Raw genomic sequence first — 20,694 nt, forward strand, 5'->3', positions numbered from 1 at the left:
AAATTCGGCCTGAATTTGCTGAATCTCATCTACTCGACTATCCCATTGCAAGCCTAACTGAACTCGTAATGGATACATTAAAAAAAAAAAAAAAGCTTTGGTATTTACAAAGCGAAACAAGTATAAAAATATGCACAATTCAAACCAATGGTAAGTATGTAATGGTAAGTTGGTAAGTATGATAATAAAAATGGTAATCATTGTTACTAAATTTGGAATTTTAGCAATTTAATTAATTAATTCTAATTAATCACGTGCAAGTTTTTCATCCCTAAATAAATTTCTTTCAGAAATACCCAACGATTTGTAAAATGACTTCAATATACAAGATACAAATATAATAATAATTCACTACTCAGATTATTTCGATACAGTTTTACAGTAGTGATTATATCCAAAACTTGAATTAAAGCCTCATCAGTTTGTTTGAATCACTTGACACGTAAAAAATAAATTTAAAATTTTTCAAATAAAGTATTGTATTAGAAAATACTCTACTTTTAAACAACACATTCTAAATGTAGAAATATAAAGCCCAAAATTAAAGTTTTGAATTTTATGCGGTTACAATTCGTGGTTTTAAGAACGATGAAAAATAGGAAACGGAAGTCATTACTACATTTCTGGATTGTGCAACGATTCCTTTGCATGATATGGCTATTATGTAGAAAATAAGGAGACTGCATTACATTTTTTTCAAATAACTATAAATCTATTGTAGCTTTTGTTAATCGTTGATATGTTTTAGAACGAATTTTAGTTCATTAGTCATACATGAAGATGTTCCTTGATATCAAAAATTAGACTTCACGAAATAATCATCACTCTGAAGAATTTAGGTTTTTAGTGAAGAAATTCGAAGCAAAAACGATACCATAAAGACCAAATAAAATTTGAAAGGAAAAAAAAAAAAAAAAAAAGGAAAAAATTGATTTATGGAATGCCTGTCTGTCTCACCTATAAAACTCACCTATAAAATTGATCGACAATTTATCTAGGTCAAGTTAATTGGAGCAATGTGTTTGATATAATTTAGAAGTTCATTTAAAGAAAATTTAACAATAAAAAACAAACTTATATCGAAAAAAATTCAATTTGAATGATTTGTATTTTATATTCATCAGAACCAAATACACGAATAAATAAAATTGTTACTTTTTGAGGCAATTGCTGACATCGTTTTCATTTTGACAAAAATATAAACAACTAATAACTAATTTTTTTTAAAATAAATTCTTTTCGGATTAGAATATTAATATAAAACATTGATTTTTAAATTAAATTTTCCCTTATTATTATTAAAAATAATGAACATTATTAGAGTAATTTATTTATATTTATGGCCATGATTGGGTCAATAGAAAATTTTATATATTATCATTGACCTCTTTTTATTCAGATATGCTAATAAGATTGAAATGTTCGATTTCTCGAAAATGTCTGATCAGTAGTTGATTTGAAGAAAGAGCATGACTAATTATAACTGTAGATTATTTTTTTATGCTGGTATCGTAATTTTTAAAGACTTTCAATCTTGATTGCACTGAAACAAATGATGTAAGTTACCCTGTAGCTACATCATTAAATTGATAAACCTATAATAAGATATATGATGGACTAGAAATTAGAATTTGATATGTAGCCTAAGCCGATAATTTTCAACCTATAATTATGGTTATCCTAATATTAATTGCAGATTCAAATTTTATATTAGCCTATATGATCATTTTATATTGATTTTTACTTCAGGTATTAGTTTATTTTTATTGAAATTTTATTGTAAGCTTGCATTTTATTCACAATTAAAAGAAATTTTTATTTACAATAAAATTTTAACATTGTAGGCCTATTTTTATTTTGCATTTTTAATTAAAATTTTTGTCATCTATGCAGTAGCAAGACTGTAATAAGGACAAATGGGACTATAGTCTGAGGCCACGCAACTTTTGGGGGGTTCTAAGTAGAAAAAAATTATTAATTTTTATTATAGCATTGTTATATAGTTGTCTTACCTAAGTTTTCTCTTTTATTTATCTAATAAAGATTCTACATTCTAAAACGATAAATTTATATTATAATGTTATATTAATGTATAAACTATAAATATAACATCAAAAATGATACTATCACTGTGGCCCTTTCCTCTGACATCGTTCTCCACGTTAAAATGTTTTATGTTGTTGGAAGAATTTTGTTTGCATTCGAACATAGGGTAGGCCCGTATCAATATGTTTAAAATTATACAAGAAAAGAAAATATAGAAAATTAGAAAATAGAAAGTATGTAAATAGAAAACCCAGTAAATAGCAAAATTATCTATTCGTTGCAAATGTTTTCTAAGACTCTTAACTAACTGCGAATCTGAAAGATCATACTCAAAATAGGCTTCGTATAAATTTAAAAAAAAGAAAAAAAATTAAAACATTAATATAGAACAACTACGATAGATGAACGCTTATAATACTCAAATAAGATATTTTGTTTTTGATTTTTGAATCCGTCCTGTGGGCACTAAGAGGGTCTTTTAATTATGTCCATCACCAGTTCGACTAGGTGCACAATGGTGACTGCCGGGAGGTGAGGGGATAGCCGAGACAGACCACCCCCGAAAAATTACTGATGTTTTTTGACCGGCTGTATTCGATTCCGAGTGCCCGAGTGATAGGCTGAATAAACATTATGCATATTACATGACGGCAGATATCTGTAAGAATAGACCTTTTTGATTGGGCCAAAATTACTTTAAACTCAGGGTTCCCAAAAAGTACTGCTTCATCCAAGATTGCTTTAAGATTATATATTCAGAATAGAGCCATAAATTATCAAAATGGACTAAGAAATACGTTTAAATGTTCGTAATATTTTTAAAATCAATTTTATGTGCATTAGCAAAATTACTTTTAAATTCATTTAATAACCAAAATTTTAATCAGTGTTTGTAATATTCAAGCTTAAAAATATTTTAGCATATTTTTATGTTTCTTAAAGAATTTTAATATAAAAGAACGATTTAAAAGTACAGTAAAACTTTAATTCTATTTTTAAAGCCATTTATAATAACTTTAATATTTTTTTAGAAATTTAAAAAAAAAAAACGCTTATATTGGTCATGTTTTTCGAGATTGAGGATGGAATGATCTCATTCCATCTTCAATCTCGAAATGAAGTATACATCATTAAGTGCATTTACTCACACATCATGATTAAATTTTATTGTGATTAGAGTGTTTCGAGGTGGAGTACTTCCCTAAAACAGCATCAAAAGGTATTGTATTGTCATCGGAGTTAGGTATTGTACGTCAAAGTTTCGACCTTCTATCGTAACAGAAGTGAACGAAATTAAAGTTGCAAGATTTGAGGACGTACTGTACAAAGCAAGTTAAATAAAAGCATTTAAAAAAAGTATTTAAACAAAAGATAACCATTATCCTTCCAAACTTTTATTTATATCTTAATTTTATTTTTATTATTGAAGAATAGAGTGAGATAATTAATAAATATTTAATTTATATTTTAATTAATTTTGTTATTATTTTCCCTGCTCTGTTACATTGATATATAACATAGGGAAAGTATGGCGATCGGTCAAAAACTGACCCCCTTAGATTTTTACATTTTTGGACTCGGGACCTTGAAACGTCGAGAAATGCAAAAATTGTTGTTTTTTTAAAAAATTATGTTACTTGGGTAACCATTAGATGCAATTTTTGCAATTTGGTTAATTATATTTTATATTAGCCTACATATTTACATTATACAACATTAAATAAAATGGTAGAGGTTTTTATCTTTATGCAATTCTGTAAATGATTGAGTATAAAGTAAACAAACTAAAAAAATATTGTTATATTTTTTTGCTATTTTATAACAAACATGTTTTTTTTTTTAAATTTAAAATTAAGATAACACAATACTAAAAAGTTTTTAAATACTTTATTTTTATGTGCTTTTCATACTCTGTTTCTTAATACATTTTAATTTTCTTTATATATTTTTAATTTAAAAAATATATACATATATATTTCTACTCAGTTTATCAGTTTATTTTCAATATAATCTATATTAGTTTATATAAATGTTAGATATAAACTATTTATTTATTTATTAAAATAATAGTTCACAGAAAGATCCAATAAAAAATCATTTTATAAAAATTATTAAATAATTATTATTTTGTTTTAGTTTGTATTTTAGATAATGTTAATAACAATTTATTGTAACATAAATGGCTTTTTTATAATTAAAAAATCCAAAAGTTTAATAAATAAATTTAAATTAAAAGTTTGAGCAATATAATTATATAAAAATCAATATTATGGCATTCTATTTTATCTATTTTACCTATTTAATTTTTAAAAAAATAATTTAACATATGTTTTTAAATTTTTAAAAATCTATTCATTATTCAGTACATAATATTTTAGATAAAATTTAGAATTTTTAATAAAATTTTAGACTTTCAAACCAAATTTAAACATAATCGTATAAAATTAAAAAAAAATTAACTTTAATTGATTTAATGTACAAAATATTGTCTGTTTTATTACACAATTTTATAAATAATTTTTAATAAAATATGAATATTTTATTAATAATTATTTACAAAAATACATAAAAATTAGTTGAAAATATAAAATTGTTCCGGTTTTAAATATAATAAAGTCGATTAGGCTACAGTTTATTTTATAATGTTGTAAAATATAAATATTATGCTATTATAGTAATTTTAAAACTTTTATAACAATTATACAATTCTTAAAAATATATATAAACTACTAAAGATTATTTTCCTATCTTTTTACTCTTATGTATTATTATTATTTATAATACAGTTTAAAATTAAATGACATAATATGCTGTTTAATGCATTTATTACTAAATATAAAGTAAGGACATGAAATTTATATTCTTCAAATTTTATATAGGGCTATATATGTATAAAATATGAGAAATATACGTATATTGAATAAATAAAATAAATATTTCTATATTTTGCGAACCTTTTCACTTAGATCATTTATTCAATTTTTCAATGGAATAGAGTAATGCCCGATTTTAAATAAACTTGACCTCTTTAAGCGACTTCGTGACGTTGACAATGACGTAAAACATATGCACTTCAATGCTTTTATCATGTGTATACAATACAATGTTCCTGCCGACACCACACATCTTTGAAAATTTGTTTTTCTTTTTTTCGTGTGTGTAATTTATAATTAAATTTCGATTTTCAAAATTAAAAAAAATCTTTTTTCATTTTAAAATTTCGTATCATAATTTTGTTTCACAACATGTTTATTTATTATAATAAAAGAGTACAAGTACTGTACGTGTCTTTTGGAACTTTTCGCATGTCGAATAACGCAATATAATAATTTCTACGACCTATAAAACCATTGTATATACGATAAATAATCATAAAATATAGATACTAATTCTACGTTTTCTTAATTATTTAGTGAGCAACAAGTGACAAAATTAGATAAGTCAAGAAAATTGTCACGTGTTCCTAGAATAAAAAGTCCAGATCACAATTATCATCTTGTTTGTCTCTCCTAATTATGTAACTATTGTCGAAATCACATGGTTTGAGAATTAATGACATTCGGTCACGTGGGATATTTGTCTATGACGTATTTTTCTTGTAATACGTTTTCACATACATATACACATGTGTATATAAAATTTGGTCTTTAATTAAACATTTTAAAAGACGTGTTTAAAAGATAGTTCTAAAATAAACAAAATAATTTAAATTTTATACTTTTGCTAAGACATCTGACGGAAAAATTTTAATTCACACACACAGACACACACACATCATTGAAAAACCTACACCGATTACTGTGTCGTCGAACACGTAATAATAATTTGAATCAAATTTCGTGACGTCATTCTTTCGATTATTTCTCATTAACGACCGAAACTTAATTAATTCATTTAATTTTCATTAATTAACAAAATGTATTATGAAAGAACTGAAATTTTATAAAAATCATATAAGAAAATTAAATTTGTAACATTTAAGGCCGTAAGAGGGCCGAAACACTTTAAAATTTGATTTAAAATAATAATAATAATACAACGTTAGCCATATTAGGAATGTTTAATAGATAAAAATACAAAATTTCTTAGTAAATAATTCGTATGAATGAATCACACACAATTTCTATTCTTTTCTTCTATCATTGAATAACGATAATACCGGAAATAAGCAAAATAAATTTCCGTTTTTCGCGCGAATTCCGATGACGTCACGCAACCACTCGTCAATTAAAGTTTGTCGAAAGAGGGCGCTGTTAGTTTCGGGTCACGGGAAATATTTGTTGATGTGGAAAAGGAGTTTTGTGCGTAGACGGAAATGGTTTTCGGTTGAAGGTTGATAAATGACCTCTTCGTCAGGTAAAATAAACAGCTAATTGCTTTATAACGTTATACATCTTTTATAGTTATTGTTATCATCATAATGTTTAATTTAAAAAAAATATTAATTTTAGTACCGAAAGTGTCCGTTTGATGGATTCAATTTTCAATAACAAAATATCAGCGTGACAATGATTTGTTTAAGATCGTGACCCGTTAATATCGAACTTAATTAATATATAAACGTTTATTCGGTTTTAAAGGAAACAAGAAATCGTTTCCTTTATGTTTCGTTCACTAATAATCATTTCCTATTGATTAACGTAATCAGTTGTTAATTAGAATCAAGTTTAATAGTTATAATGAGGATTCACATTGTTTTTCTAAATTTTATTTAATTACCTTACTAAAATACATGATGATAACTCATTTTCCTCCTCCTGCTTTAATTATAAATTCATTAGTGGAAGTCTTAAATAGTTAAACTGATCAAAATATGACTTATTTATTTAGAAGAAATCACAGATTTGGGCAGTTTTTTTTAACATATTTTGGTTTTTTATGTCTATAATTCAGTATAAATAATTGAATGGAAGAAAGAACTTTTCTTCGCAATACTTTTTAAATTTGTTTTCTTTTGAAAATAATATTTTTAAGTAATTTCTTTAAAATGGTTAATTAGTGTAAGAATTTAGTCTTTGAAAATGTAAACAAAGTATTAATATTGAAAAGATTAATATACAGTGACAATGATGTAAAGAACTGTTTTGTGCATTGAAAGAATACAAATCTGACATTTCATACAGTAGTTGTACTTTTATTGATAAACTGGAATTAACTGAATTTTTCTGTCTTGACAAGACAGACAATTTTTTTTTTTTATTGTAAACATTTGTGATAATTATAGATAATGAAAATTCAGGTTTCTTAAAATTAAAAACTTAAAATATCTGCTTTGTTGAAGCTTACTAATGTACAGTACATTAAGTAACAATTTCTGTAGTATTTTTGGCCAACCAAGTCCATCAGGATAGACATTATTAATCTGTCTTGTTTTATAATTAATGTTTCACAAATAAACTGGTATTCATTGTACTGTACATTATCTAGTTAGTTTTAAATTTGATTAAATAAATCCAATTATTTAAAAATTAAACAAATAGAAAGGAATAATTGTATTCTTAATACTGTGGAAATAATATACATCACTGATAGCATTGATCATATAGCTGCTACAATATGACAAGCTAACTGAAGAAACCCTGTGATAAGATATTAAATTGTTTTTGTTTAAGTGTTGTTTTTGCTTTGAAAGAATTTGTTAAAATTCTAGAAATATGAAAACAAAAAATTAGTTTTTTATAATTATATAAATAATAAACATCTCTAAGCCCGATGAGTATATAATGAATTACCAACAATCACCTTAAATATCGGATTATAGCTTGATATTTAAGGCAATTGTTGGTAATTCATTTCATAATTATTCTAGATATTATTAATATCTAGAATAATTTATAATTAATATTTAATAATAGGAAATCTGAAATAATAAAATATAGTTCTGTTCATTTCACTTCATTTCAATGTATCTGATCATTGAAAATGAACATACTAATGCTATGCAATGTAGCCAACACAAAGCAAAAATTTTTAATAAATTTTATATTAGTATTTAATCATTTTCAAAATCAAAATCTTGTGGGAATAACAAATTTTTAATATTAAAATTGTATTTCCAAAATAAGCTTTAATAATTAGGGTTATATTAAATTATTTATAGACCTTCTGATTTTATCAAAATCAGTGCATATCCTGTTACTGCAAAAAAGCATACATTTTATTACATTTAACTTTTTAATGAAAATATATTCTGCAAAAGTAGAAAGAGATATTTTTGACATTTATCATGTTTTCAAATGATTGGCTATATATTGTGTTACTTTAAAATATCTGCTTTACTAGTAAACACTGAGAACTATTATTTAAAATAAAATATTTTATTCTTAAGAGATGAAGTATGTTTGACAATCCTATTTTCATAAAGAAAACAAATTATTCCAGCAACTATTTTTTAATTTATATAATGCTTTTCGGCTATCTGTCTAACCATTCTTGGAATCGAGCACTTTTAAATAGAATCCTGGCTTCTTTTTTAGTTCAATATTTGAAGAGAATTAGCATATTTGAAAAGATTGTAAGAAGTGAAGATGAGAGGAGGTTGTGAAAAAATGTATATTTTTTAAAGGAAAACAATTATTTTTTTAATAAATGTCTTAAAATGCTCATTTGGCAATTTAAAAGCACTAATTTTAGCCACAGAATTATTTACTAAAAATAAACATTATAAATCTGTTTTATAGGCCACCATGGTTTAGTAAATACTTTTGCTGAATTAAAATATAATTTTTATTTAGTACTTAATCGGTTTGTATTTATTTCAGTTATTTATGTAGCAGTTATTATGTATAATTAAGTATAATACACAGTGATGCACTCAGGATTTAATTTTCGGGGGAGCCAAGTTGAATGGATAAAAAAAATTTTTTAATGCAAATTCAATAAAATTTCCATCTTATGTGACTGTTAATTTAATTTGTAAGTAGTATAGAAATAGGAGACATGACACAATATGAATGAAAAAATGAATTTTAATTGAGAAAAGATTTTTGGAAAATTTTCTCTAGTGTTTGTTTTTCTTTTGGAGGGTTCCAGAGCCCCTTGGCCCTCTTCTGTGTGTGCCACTGACAATACACACACACACTATATATTTTGTGTGTGTATTGAAATCAAAGTCATAATTTGTGGCTTAGCTTGTCAAAAATTATACCCAACAGTACAGTTGTGACAATATTTAAATTGAGAATAAATACAAACTGATTTTTAGGTGTATGTTGCTTTATATCATTCTAGCATTTTAATAACATATGTTGAAACTAAATATTGTTAATTGAACACCTTAAATTTAAACTTAGACATTTAACATCAATTTTACACTCTTTTATGCTAAAATTAATTAATGTAAGATGTTTAAGTTTGAATTTTAAATGTTTCGATTTTAACATTTATTATTATGTGATCAATCTGAACATGCTAGAAAGAAAAGCAAAAATACTTGATAAAATTGTTTTTTTATTGTATATTGTATTTTTAAGTACTGTTGATACTGTTAGAGATCTACGTATATTTTGAATCATTTGTATATAATTGTGATTTTCATATAATTTAAAAATACCAAAATTTTTAAAGCTTAAATTTAAAAGTTGTGAATATATTGTATTTACTATCTGTGTGCATATTATTCATGCATGCTTAAGTCTCAATAAAAATTTACATCAGGAATACAAATTAGCATTGAATAAAAGTCTGCATTGTTAACACTTGTAATTTAAAATAGTATGTTGAGCATTTAACCTAATTTTAGTGGTCACAGATGATCCATACACTGTTCTATCTGGTATCCTGGATGTTGACAGAATACCCAGGACCCCAAATTGAGAAGGCTAATGAGCCAACCCTTACCCTAAAGCATTTTCCTTTCAGAATTTTTTTGTGGCTATTGTTTCCTACATAATAATGGTCATAAATATCTTATTAAAGGGAAAGGTAAAGAGAGGATCTTAATACACAAAAATCCTGTTTTTAACGAAGTTATGAAATATTAATTTCAACCAGATGCCTGCTATGTGGTACTAGTTCAGTAAATTTTTCTGAATTTTCTGTTACATTGAAAGATTTATTCAACTCTGATTGCATTGAAAGCTTATTAATTAATTAATTGTTATTCTTGAAACATATTTTATTTATAACATACTGTTGTGTTAAATTTAATATGAGATTAAAAACTAGAGAGAATAATCAATTAGCTTTCAACAAAACAGATTTGCAGATTATCTATGCCTCCATTACTACTGATTAGCCCAGATAATCAGGAGTATACTGTATTTTGGACTTTTATGTATAAATATTTTTAATAAAACCTTTTCAATTTAATTATAACAACAAAAGTCTGTGTACAAAATATGCTGCTGGTAGAAATTTCCTTTAATTAATAAGAATTTTTAACTGATAGTTAGAAATATGGTAAAAAAGTTATCATAAACTTTTATTTTTGAATATTGATATAGGCCTACTTCCAGAGTTCATCAAAACAAATTTCTTATTGATATTTTCATTTTTTTGAAATATATTTCTGTGTTTTTATTTTTAAAAATGTGAATGAATATAATCAGGATAGAAAATAAATAATCAAACAAAGACACATCTTAAAATTATATAGTTTGATCCTTTATTGATTCTTTTCTTTTCAAGTTCCTTGAAAATGTTAAAACTCCTCCAATTTAATAAATTCATGAGTGTCAAGTAGATTCTGTTCAACTAAATACAACTGCACCTTAAATACTCTAGCAAACATTTTAATGACATTCACTATTGTTTTCAGACATATTCAATGTCTTGCAGGTGATTTCACTTCAAAAAAACACAAATAGGATGTATTTCACATTCTGTTGCACAAATAAGGAAAAATTCACTCTTTCATGTTAGCCCTTGAAGTTTAGATATTTTCTTTAAAGAAAATACCTAACCTTCAAGGGCTATCATAAAAGAGTGAAACAGTTACTAAAAATTTAAAAACAGTAAAATATGTTTTAACAAAAAAATTGATTTGTATTATATAAAAAAATATTATCTTAATATTTAGACAATCTATAAAATATATTTTTGTTTCCTCTTGCACTGTAAGAAAAAGTTTGTAAATTTCGAGAATATATCAAACTTAAATAATTTATTATATGCAAACAATAAATATCATAATGTGATACACTAAAGGATTTTAAATGTATTGCTTCTTTAGAAATATAGAATTTGTTTAATGAAATGTTTTTCAACTTTTTTCCAATAGTGGCACCTCAACCTGGTAAATTTTTCTTACAGCATTCCTATTTTTCTATAAATGTAGAGTTATTGTGCTTTAGATACTTTTAGTAATATACATTAAAAAAAATGTTATGGCATTGCTCAGCACTATATTACATTGTACTCCTGAAATGTCATTGTAGCATTGTAATGTGCTATCACACCCTGGTTAAAACCACTGGCTTAATGTAATTACTTCACTATTTATCCTTACTAAAATCCAAAATCAAAGTTGGCTCAGATAACTTGTAAAATCATAACCATTCATACTTTTCCAGTAAACCTGAGGCAGTTTTATAAAATAAACCAAAAACATTTGTATATTCATTCTTAAACCCATTTGCTGGAAAAGTGTGAATTGTTTTGATTTCACAACTTACTTATACTGGTAAATGATAACAATAACCAAATGATATTAAATGATGTAATTAAATAAGGTTAAATAATTACTGAAAATTCAGTTTTATTGATTCTGATATTAAAGAAACATGTATATTTCAAATTGTTTTAAGCATTATTAATTATAATGTAATTAATATAATTAATATTATATTTTTAATATGATAATTATCATCATCATCAATTTTATGTTTAAAGACATTTCTAAGGACTAATTCTGTTAGTGTTATCTGTGATTGCAGTAAACAGCTCCTCCTACACCTTTAGTATATTATTGTATAATTAATATATTGAGATGTATTAAGAAACTTAAATTTTCAGTTATAGGCTATAATAAATAGAGTATAAAAGAATCATTAATTTATTGCAGTGTACAAATATAGTAATTTATTTTAAACAGTTTTATCTTATGTTTATTTTCGATTGCATGATATGATAATGTAAGATCATATTACATATGAAAGTACTGTAGTTTTCTGTTTACAAAACAAAATCATGTGGGAAATTTTTTGTTTTTAATAGTTATCTATTTTTTTTTATCACTTTTCTCATTAAAAAAATTGATATCATTTTCTTGTAAAGAATTCTCCTGTGTATATAGTATTGTAAGACATTGCAAATATAGAAATTATATTTCCAGTCTATCAGTTTATAATAATAATAATAAATCATACAAGCATAAACTATATAGCCTATTTTGCAAACTTTTTGTCAAAAAATTTGTTATAGTTTCCAAAATACATTAGAATTTGCTAATTATAATCATTTTGGAGCCCAGCTGTGTTGAAAACAATGACTGACCAATAGCAGAATCAGGAAAGGGCATAGAGGATCTGGACCTTCACTCTTTATATATAAATATCAGTCAAATATGTACAGGAAAAAATTTTTAATTGGACAAACACATGTTGTGAGGTGTATGTGTGTATATATATAAACACATATGCGTGTTTATCCAATTAAAAATTTTATAGAATATATGTAATTTCTAGAGTTTAAAATATGCACAGCACTAGGGCTATGATGTTCAGAAGTAATTGAAGGTTTATACAAGAATAGCAATAATTTGCATGTTAGTTGTGGTGTGGCCTAATTAGTATATTCTGGATTTTGTTAAATACAGTGAATTCACATATGGTACATAAAATATCGTTTGGTTTGGTAAAAAAATAAGGCATTTAAAGGAAAACGGTTTTCCCTAGTGGTTTGTAATTTTGTCTTCTATAGATTATCTTACAAATGTGTAAATCTTATAGTTATGAAGTTTTAGAAATATGTGGATAAAATTGAAGTTAACTTTATAGTTTCAATACTCATCAAAGTGAAATGGAAACACCACAAAGGAATGTGCATATCCGCATGCACATTGCAGCACTGGTAGAGGTGACAGATATATGAAAATGATTAAAAGAACAAAGATATGCAACAGACACCTGTTTATTCAATAATGAATATGGCCCCTACAGGCAACTATACAGGCTATATGGTGAGCTATATTATCAATGAGGTGACTAATGGTTGCCTGAGGTATCCCTTGCCAAATTGCATCCAATGCAGCGCACATGTTGTCTATGATGAGTGGCAGTGGTCCCTAGTGCACCTCACATCAGACAAAGTCCCACAGGTGTTCAATGGGAGAGATCCAGTGAGGCTGCTGGCTAGGAAAGGATGTGAATTCCATTCAGGCTGGTGAGAGTTTGCTGTGTGACATGTGGTCAAGCATTGTCTTGCTGGAACGTTGTGTCAAGTATGGCTTGCATCAGTGGCTAAACCACAGGCTCCACAATTTGTGACATACTGGTCTGCTGTCGAGTACCAGAAATGTGCACCAGGGCTATCTGCTGATTGAGCATGATGCCTCCCCAAACCATGATGTCTGGTGTGAGGTTGGTGTTATGCTTGGCTAAAAGTGCTGGCACGTAGTGTTCCCCGGGATACTTCCACCCCCATCTATGGCTGTCATTTCTCCCCAGACAGAAGTGGGATTTATTTGTACCTGATGCTATCTAGTGGTCTAGTTTCAATGATGATGAAACCATGCCAGGCATATACCCCTGTTGCTGGTTGTCTTGTGTGCAGCCTCACTTCATGCAACCTGCTGTGAACAGTTTGGGTGGACACAGATGTACTCATTGATGGTGACAGACAACTTCAGATTTCACATGCTGTGGCAAACGGGTCCTGATGTGCCATTTGGCAAATCTGCCAGTCTATGTTCACCAGTGTGATTCACTCCCTCTTTGGTATGTTCACAGATGTTGCTGTGTCCATTGTGTCACACATTGCTGGAGGTACTCACATCATGCCAAACATGGGTGGCAACTGCATGCATCAACAAACTGAGGTCACACAATGTGCATTACAATTTTACTTTTCAGGAGTGTAAAACTTGACATATGAAATCAATTGAAGATATTTCAGTTTTTGTTAAATGAACTTTTGTGATTTATATTATATTTTAATTTGAGCCTCTTATAATATTGGATTTTAGGAGTGTTATTGAAATTGATAACTTTAAGAAGGGAAATTAAATAAGACTACAATTACTGGAAGTTCTGGTTTTATTGATTCTGACATTAAAAGGACATGTTAAAACAATTCAAAAATATATAAATTAAAGATCTATTAATTAATAGTAACTCATTCAGTGTTGTTCCTCTGCATTTTTTGTTTTTCTGATACTATCCTTAACAGCAGTTATCACATAACTGAAGTAAGGAATACCAATGATTTAAACTATTTTACTGAAGCAAATATCAATTAAAATAATTTAATATTTGCTGTTTAAAGCACCTCCTTTAGACTGATAACAACTGCTTGTACTTGTAATCAGTCACATGTTGAGGCTGATAACACAGAAAGGCATTTTAAAGTCCTTAATTAACTGAAGATGATAACAACTATAACCAAAACTTTGAGTACAATAATCAGTTTTGTTTGTGTTTCAACTTCTGTGTTTCTTCAATTCTTCTAAAATATTGTTAGCAGTCATTAATAACAAATCCATGATTATAGTAAACAGATTCTACTTTAATATAAGTCTATAATTTATACAAACAGATAATTTTGCAAATAAAATTGTTTTTCAGATTATTTTTAAACAACAAACAACATTTTCTTTTCAAGATAACTACTATTCTGTATGAAAAACTAATATTTTAAACTCAAAATAAATATGAAATATTTAAATATTATGCTGCTAAAAAAGTATTTATGTAATAGCAAAAACCCTATCTTGAACTGGATATATATTTTTTATATTACTATAATACTCACAAGTCTAAAATCCAGTTAGAAGAATGAAAAGATTTAATGATGAACAAACATTTTCAACCTTAACAAAGGTTATCGTCAGGTTCTGCTGATAGAATTTTAACACAAACAGAAAAATCTAATCCAGCAACTTCAACCTTTAAATTTCCGGTACAAACGATGAAAACAGAAAAATTTTCGGTTTGTGTTTGATTTGCATTCTATGTGTAGTAAACTAGAACTTATTTTACGAAGTTTCACAACACTTTTCTTTCTTTTTTCTACACTTTCTTTAATTTAACTAACGTTTTCGGCCTTTTTAAATGGCCTTCTTCAAGTTAAACAAAATAGAAGGCTATGTAGACTTCTACTCTAGAGAAGAATGTTTTCACACCTTTATTTGCAAGTCATTCTGAGCTTATATAAGATTTTATAAAATATGAGATATATAGTATCATGATTTTATTTATAGTAATTAAATTAAATTTTCAGATTAAAAAAAATCTTTCAGTTTATATTAACTGCTGTAGACTTCTGCAAAAAAATTTTTTAATGAAAAATTTAAACTAAATTAGTCTTAAAAGTCCATAAGTGTTAGATTAGCCTAATTTCCATTTATTATTTTTAAAACTTTTAATTATAAGCAATGTTTTCCATCATCAAAAGTTTGTTAAAAAAATACAAGCAAATATTTAAAAAGAAATTTGAACTTTAGCTCAGTTGACAAATATTGCCTATAAACTCTGTTTTCTGATTATGGTGGCAATTTTTATTTATTGAATATAAAATGTTATAAGTAAAATTTGTTTTAAATAATAAAATGAAAATATGAAGGAATTATGCATCATTTAGTTATTTTAAAATATTAAAACCAAATGATTGCCAGTTATATTGGGCTATATAACTACTAATATAAAAATATTTAAAATATTTTTGGCATTCTAATCTGTAGAGAAATACAGTAAAACATGTTCTAAAATGGAATTTGATGATACCTTACAGAATTTTCTATTTTTACATATTTGAGTCAAATTTGATAAAATTCCAATACTTCCCTTGTTATGATAATAATTGATAATAGTTAGGAAAGTAAAAATAATAGTCAACTTCTTGGTTACATAAGCTATAATCTGTGAAATGAGCCCAAAGGGGCACACAGGCATTAATAATGATTTAGAATTTAGTTGCTGATACATCAAAAAATTTCAATTTACTTGGATTATATTATAAGGTTGGTACTCAAAAAATCTTTTATTTTTGCTTCAGACAGGTTTTTAGCTTATAATAATAATTATTATTATACATACCAACTCCATTCCAAGATTTGTTCTCAATTTTAGACAGATTTTATTAAATTAGTAAATCAGTATTACTCTTCAGAAGGAAAATGTTATATAAAATAGTGAACCTCTTATAGCCTCTTTTTTCGAACCTTTAAAAATAAACTTTATAATAAAAGTTGTTATAAATTAATAAATATTTAACAGTTTGCTGAAATATTACTAAATTATTAAGTTTAAAAGAAATTAATATTTTAAATGAATTTTTGGATAGTAATCAAGAAAAATAATTTTTTATTTAATTTAGCAATAATTAGAATTTGAATGTCAAATTAAAACTTTATTTTCAGTTTTATTAAATATATGAAATTATACTAATTTATTTAGTTTTTTTATATTTCTATGTACATATATTAATTTTAATATAAGTTAAAGTAAGATGCAATGGATAGTTTTGAAATAAAAATAAATGAATATTGCATTTTTTTTTATTAAAATATTTTGTGTTGAGAAACTGCAAAATGTGATGTATGAAGTGTTAAAGATGTAGAAACACTGAAATGACCAATGTAAGAACAAAAATTGAAGTTTAATTACACAATTAAGCTTAATTGTATAATTAAACTTCAGTTATTTTTTATGTTGATTATGTATGTATTTCTACATTTTTAAAATACCAATTTCTTACATATCAAATAATTTATTATTATTAAAAAATTAATTTTGAGAATAACTACATTTTTATTTTTAATGATATTCATTAAATAAATTTCAAATAATTTCAAGTTTCTCAAAAGTGTATTATTAAATAAAACTTTAAATTTATGAATATATACACTAACATTTTTATTGAAATCCTAATTTGATATATGATTTTTTTTTATAACAGATTAGTGATATAAAGTCATATAATTTTTATTGAAATTGAAATGTTGCTTAATCTAATGGCATGATAAATCTTCCAAAAATGTTTAGCTTTCACTTATTAAAGAATTTTTCTGGCTTCTTAAATATCTTGTGTGTTTTGATGTTTATCATAATCAAATGGAGTACCTCATTTGCTGAATCATATAAAAATTTTTATAATAAATTTAAAAATTTGGAGTTAAAGTACAATTTAACATATAATAATTAATAAAAGCAAAAATTTTGAATAATTTATATAGTTATTTTTATTTAATTAATTGAATAGTTATTTTTGATCTGAAAGGATCAATGACTAAGAAGAAACAACTAAAAAACATTGATTTAAAAAAGAATTAGGCTGTGTCATGCTTAATAGTGTCATTATAGAATGACTTACAGTTTATTAGAAGTTTTCTAAGTAATACTTTAATTTTAAGCTATTATATAATATAAATATAATTTTAATTTTAAATGAGTAGCATTTAAAAAATTGATGAAGAATTTCCTTTTTAAAAATAAATTTGCTTTTGGAAACATATTTATTTAAAATGTTAATAAACATCAAAATTTTGAATTATTAATGTTTAGATGGTATATTGCCATGGTTACTAAACTACAGCCCGTAAGCCAAATACTACTTGTACACTTGTAGCTGACAGGGGCAGAAGACCAGGTGCACTCAGGGTATTACCTGGCTTGAAAATAAAAGAAAGAAGGCAGAAGGCGAAGGTGAAAATACAGAAAATAGGATAGGGGCGGAAAAAGGAAGGTAAAGGGCATCTGTAAGCCAAATACTGCTCTTCTAGGCACTTACTATACCTTTTCTATATCCATCTATATATATAATCGAGACGAGTTGATAATAATAATAATAATAATAATCAGTGCAGAGCCCAAATGGTTAGGAGTTGAAAGTTGAAATTTGGTACACAGTTAGGGTACATCACAAGAACACACACTAAGAAGGGATTTTTCGAAATACCTCCCCACGGGGAGAGGGACAGGATTGAGGCTTAACACTTCCATTAAGAATGGAAGTGTCAATAACAATGGAAGTGTCAAGTAACAATGGAAATGTTAAGTAACAATGGAATTGTCAAGAGAAAGCAACGAGCAAGACGCAGATGCAGTTTTTTTTCGTTTTTGCGGGAAATTGAACATATTTTTAGACCAATCTAAAAATTCTCTAATTAGTCTGGAAACAGGGGATCCCAATTCTTGCATTCTGTGAAAACGGGTAAGGTTGACTATAATGTAATTATCTTAATCTTCACTATCGTTAATTTTGCCCAAGCAATGCCGGGCCCATCCGCTAGTATACTTATAACTTACAATTTAACCTTAAACAGGCAACTGAAAGGTAAGGGTAATGTTTGTAAACAAATTTTAAACAGTTAGTTCCCAACTACAAACAAGACTTATTTTCTCAATTTTTTTAGTTAGCTTTTCTTACATACCTATACAAATATATATGTATATATATATTCTTAACATGGATGATATTTACTATAGAACAGAGATAATTATAGTATTTTAAATATATATACAGTAATATAAAACACTATTCCAATAGAGGATTGGTTCTTATGTATTTTTGATAGGTGATACATGGCTCTTTTCATAACAACATTTGGCCACCCATGGTATATTGTGTAGAATTATTGTTGTAAGTGTTCTAAAAATAAACTTTATCATTACATTACATTTGAAGATACAAAATATTGTTTTTCCATTATGTTTTGTATCTCATATTCTGTAATTTTTTTCTTTATCATTTTCATGATCATTTTTTTATCATGACAACAATAATAAGGTAAATAGGATAGGCAAAGCATACATTACAAATATTTACTTATCAAGAACAGTTTTTTTTCCTTTTAATTGTTTACATAATAAGTTAGTTTTTAGTTCATTAATATTTTTATTAATTGTTATATTATTACATCAGAATAGTTCATTCTAAGTTGATTTGTATTTCTTGATAAAACAGTAGTTCCTTGTTAAATCATACATGTCAGGAGACAAACCAAATGAACAATATATCAGATGAAGTGATATAATCGATGTATCTATCCACCTGTTTTGCTTATTTTTAATCTCCATGCTGACTTACCATTTTATGGTTTGGTAATTCATACAATGGTAGTTTCAATGTTAATGAATGGAATAAGATATTTCTTTCCCAACAGAAATTCAATAGTAACTGATTTTTTATAAAATAGAAAAGGCATTACATAAAATAAAATTTGATTATGGTAACATTACAAAGGTTTTAAAATTTTATTTTATGTAAAACACTTAAAGACTGTTAAAAATATTATTTTAATTATGCTAGAAATTATAAATTTAACAATCTATTAATTAGGTGTATATTAAATAAACATATTATATATGAATCAGTAGGAATGTAAAGGGAAATTTTAAAATAAACATGAAATAATATTGCATAAGTACATTTTTTTCAGTTTCAAAAAAAGTGTGTTTGTGTCAGATTGTTAAAGATTATAAACTCAATACTTAAAGAAATCTGTATCTGATAGAAATTTTGTTAATGTTCTGTTCAGTTTACATTATTAGAATTTAAGAAATAGTATTTGTCATTTTTAAATTTAGATCAATAGGCACTATAGTTTATACACTTTATAACAGTTTCTTTTGATTCTAGATACTGTATTTGACAATAATAAGTATTATTTTTATTTATATACATATAAATTACTTGAAATTTAACTACATATTATAAATTTCAAAAAGTATTTACAAATACAATTTAAATTGTATTTTACTTTTAAAAAAATGTGGTATTTTACTAAAATATTAAAAAGAAACATACATTACAATTGGAATAGAATAATTGTTCTACTTTCATATTTACAGACTTCATTTTTCAAAAATAAAATTGTTACAGAAATCAAATTTATATCTGAATATTTGTATTGATTAATTTCATAATATAAAATGTTAATTGTACTAGCAGATGAGCCCGGCGTTGATGATGTTCAGGCAGAAAATAATGGTAGTGAAGATTAAGATTATTAGATTATAGCCGATCTTACCTGTTTTCACCAGCTGCAAAAACTATGATAACCTTACTTGAATAAAATGATTAATTTTAAATTCTAAAATCTAAGAAAATTTGTTTGGAACATTATATTTCAAATTTGGAACAAATTCAAATGTTCGTTCAAATTCGTTTATTTTGGATTTATTGTTTTTGGGTTACTGAACAGTGGAAATGATAAAAATATTTATTAATTTTGAAAATGTATACTATATGTGCCACTATTTACTTTCCTTCTTTATTATTTATACTTTATACTGACTAAAACTAACTCTCTCCTTTTCCCTGGGAGAGTTGAATTTCCAAAAATCCCTTCGTACTGTGCATTCTCATGGTATACCCTACTAAAACTCAGTCAAAAACACAAAAAACTGCATCTAAAATAGTACAGTAGAAGCCAGGGAATTTCCAAAAATTTTTTATTAGGGTGCATTTTCACAGTGTACCCTACTAAAGCACAGTTAAAAATAAAAAATCAAATTTAAAATAGTACAGTAGAAGCTGTTTCTTAGGATA

The 20,694-nt window shown here is 25.8% G+C and overlaps 1 protein-coding gene across 1 annotated transcript in view; it reads left to right on the forward strand.

Moving 5' to 3' along the window:
* Positions 1 to 6,284: 6,284 nt before the first annotated feature.
* LOC136983884 (protein draper-like) overlaps positions 6,285 to 20,694 on the forward strand; it is a 72,883-nt gene continuing 58,473 nt past the window's right edge. The window contains exon 1 of the mRNA XM_067280759.1: positions 6,285 to 6,402. The gene's annotated coding sequence lies outside the window, so the exon portion shown is untranslated. The remainder of the gene's footprint in view (positions 6,403 to 20,694) is intronic.

This window comes from Centruroides vittatus, unplaced genomic scaffold (genome assembly GCF_030686945.1).
Source record: "Centruroides vittatus isolate TY-2023 unplaced genomic scaffold, ASM3068694v2 contig_890, whole genome shotgun sequence".
In the NCBI taxonomy this organism is placed as follows: domain Eukaryota; kingdom Metazoa; phylum Arthropoda; class Arachnida; order Scorpiones; family Buthidae; genus Centruroides; species Centruroides vittatus.